We start from the raw sequence: 3,473 nt of genomic DNA on the forward strand, positions 1-3,473 counted from the left end.
GTATGCTGAAAATTGAAAGAGGTAATCCTGAGATTTCCTGATATTTTTATTTGGGAGTGGAGGTTCCCTTTACTGAAAAAAACACACTGTCAGCGATTTTGTGTCTGCTCTATTTCCCAACATTTAGACAGTTCGGAAACCCATCTAAACACCTGTTGCTGAGGGGATAGTGACTCCTAGTAGAAAGTACATGCACACAGCAAAGAGGGAGCAACCATCCTCTTCCTTCTTCCAATGGCAGTAGCCTGTGTATCTAGGATGTATAAATATTCTGTGTCCAAACGGAGTTTTCAAAAGTTCCTTGTTTGTGGAATACAGTTGTATCCCCACAGCCTTTGTTTTGGATGTCCTGGGGCATCTAACTGTAGTACGGCAGTTACCTTATATCCACCATTCAGGAACTGGCGTTTGGTCAATAGACCACTCTTTCATAACTCGCGACCACCTTTACAGTTTTTAGTATTTCTGCTAATTACACCTACTTCCCTAATTTTGAGTATTCTTTAGAAAGGCTCGTTAGCTAAAACGCGAGAACATTTTATTTGGCTGGCAGTATGAAATAGATCTATACAAATGTAGGTTATCCACTTGACTGTGGTACATGTGCAAATCAGGTGCTGGCATCTTCATGATCAGAGGCTTTTTCATCCTGTTTCATAAGAAGGCAACCACATAATCCATGCTTCCCATTCCCTTCTGTAGTGCCTTTATGGCCAGTTTCCATGCCATATTTATCAACTCCTAGGGAAAGAGATTGTTTTATTAATGTGGTACATTGCAGTTCCGTGAAGTTATGATCTACATACATGGAAGAGAACTCCCCACAAAGACTTCCATAAGTTTTTGACTAGTCACAACTAGCTAGGAACGTTTTTTTGGAGAAATCGTGAAACTTGATATGCTTATCAGCTGAACGGTGAAATGGACATTATACTGGTGATTTGGCAGAACAAGTTAAACAAGTAAAGCAACCAAAATATATTTGAATGCATGGAGATTTTCTAATATGGCGTGTATTCATCGGCCTTTCTAAAACGAGGGTCAGGGTAAGGGTAAGGATACAAATACAGAAAAGTATCCTAAAAATGCATGAAAGCTAACCTTAAACTTTTGTTTAGGCCTAATTAGGCCTAAGGTTAGATTCTTTGCATGTTTAGGATACTTTTTGTATTCGTATCCTTACCCTTACCATTACCCTTACCCTGACCCTTGGTCTTACCCTTACCCTCGTTTTAGAAACGCCATGTATTCATCACTGATTGTGTGATAAAGTAAATGTATATTCTGAATGTTTGAATGTTTGCTCACTCATCAAATGTTCTTGATTTCCCTGAGGCACACTTGCGACACCTGTTTTTTTACTAGAACTTTCAACTTGAGAAAATCACAGCTGACCTGGAGCACTACTGGTTAACAGGCCTTGATAAACAACTTAGCTTGTCTGTTCGGCCTGCGGGAAACTGCAATCGTGTGAAAAATGAGTGTTGAACATGTAATATCGCCTACCTTGCTTCTGCATGGTTTCATTGCTGTTCCACATATGCAAGCTCTGCAAGATAGAATTTCCTACTGTTTTCCACGGTCAACCCTGACGTTCAACTATAGAACAATCGAGGCTATAGCATGACAAGTGAAGGATTTCATTGAAAAAAAGACCTGGAAATTTCACAAATGATTCACTTTTTTGCCTGAAACAATTTCATCGAGTTTCCTTACGTTTTTCTTGTAAGGGGGCTGCAGAAACATTGCTTCTGCTTCGCCATTTTATTTCCAAGATTCATCGAATGATAAATATCACATCTGGTGGCTCACTGGAGCCATGTGCAGATTTCTATTGGTTGAAAATTGTGTGGTTGTCAATCAAGCTCACACATGCGCTTTATCGTGACACAGGCCCCTTAAGAAATCTTTCAGAGGTTGCTTCAGTTGAGGAACTATTTGATACATACATCAAGTGTGATACACCTCCAAAAAAAAAAGGAGTTAAATGGGTAGTATTTTCGAAGAGATAAAAAAAGGAATGACAAGAGTTCGTGGATTTAGAAATACATCATACCCGATGCATGCTTTTGAAGCAGCAGTAATTTATTTCGGTGGGTTTCTGCAGCCTGAACCCAGGCATTGAAACCGTATGTCAACGGAAGTACTACTATAACCAAAATACTATTTTACTATTGTAAATGCTGTTTATAACCAAGTAAATTAACACGGCATTAGATCCCAGGTCAGTGAAAGAACTTGGTGGTCAAGGCTATGACACTCTAAGGGCATTGGAATGGGGGTCACAGTCAAAAATAATTACACTTTAGTCAGTGTGAGATTTAGTACCACCAATTATCACTCTAACAATATAAGAAGATGCAATGCAATGCAAGAAGTTCACGTATGCCATTGTGAAAATACGTTTCTTTAACTGCTGTGAGTATGAGCTGATAGACCTCTCTGCTCAGGCTCCCATAATCACGAGCTTTCTGGAGAAATAGCAGATACTTAGTACTTGTTGGTGAACAATACTCTTATCTGAATGTAATAAAGGGGTGATAATTGCAAACCCCCCCCCCCCCAAAAAAAGTATTGCATTGTGGGATGGTGAAAATAGTAGTGTACATTGGAGAGAGTACTGTAAGAATTAAGATGTTGCTTGCAAAAGAACCTTACAGAAAGAAACAACGTGCATCCCCATAAGAAAGAACCTCCAGAGTGATACGAAGGATTTCCAGAGCCCCTATTTCCTCGAACCACTGAACCACTATTAAATCCAACTGTACACAACAAAGGAGACTTTTGTCTGATTGGCTGTTGAAAATTGTAGTATCCAGTTTTCCAACCGCGTGCTGTGATATAAACAAAGATGGCTTTCGAAGCGGTGATTTTAACCTGTGCTTCTTCGATCGTTCTATATAGCTTCTGCCAGTTGGTGGTCATTTATAGTTTACGTGACAGGGAAAGATTCTGCAAGGGGCATTTTAGTCGGTGGGAATTTTTCTTTCGTTACGCTTTTTGTAAGCAGCCCTTTTAGTCTGCTCGGGGAAGCAACGCCTCTGAAGTTGCTTCGAGTCAGCTTTTATACTTTTTAGCTTTACTTCTCCATTTAAGTGAACAACAAATGCTCAAAGTGCGAAAAGACCCGAGCAAAGGCCAGATTCCTTTGTTGGGAAGGGAGTACTATCTAACGTGGTTGCGAAATATATCCCTCGAGCTCGCTGGCTTCGATTTATCCAACTTGAATGCAGTGCTGGAAGGAAGTATATCACTTCATTCACTTTCTTTCATTGATCGTTTAGAGTTATGAGATGTCCTCAGTCCTTTGAAAGAACATCTTATCTCAACAGATACGTCGACAGAAATTTAATACCAGCCGCTATTTTGTGTATGTGTCTGAGGCCAACCTGGTTCACTGCATTTATCTCATGTGCAAACACTCTCAAGATACACTACCTTAAAAATTTCAAGAACTTTCATTTAACGGAACC

The sequence above is a fragment of the Montipora capricornis genome, chromosome 4 (genome assembly GCF_036669925.1).
Source record: "Montipora capricornis isolate CH-2021 chromosome 4, ASM3666992v2, whole genome shotgun sequence".
NCBI classification, from domain to species: domain Eukaryota; kingdom Metazoa; phylum Cnidaria; class Anthozoa; order Scleractinia; family Acroporidae; genus Montipora; species Montipora capricornis.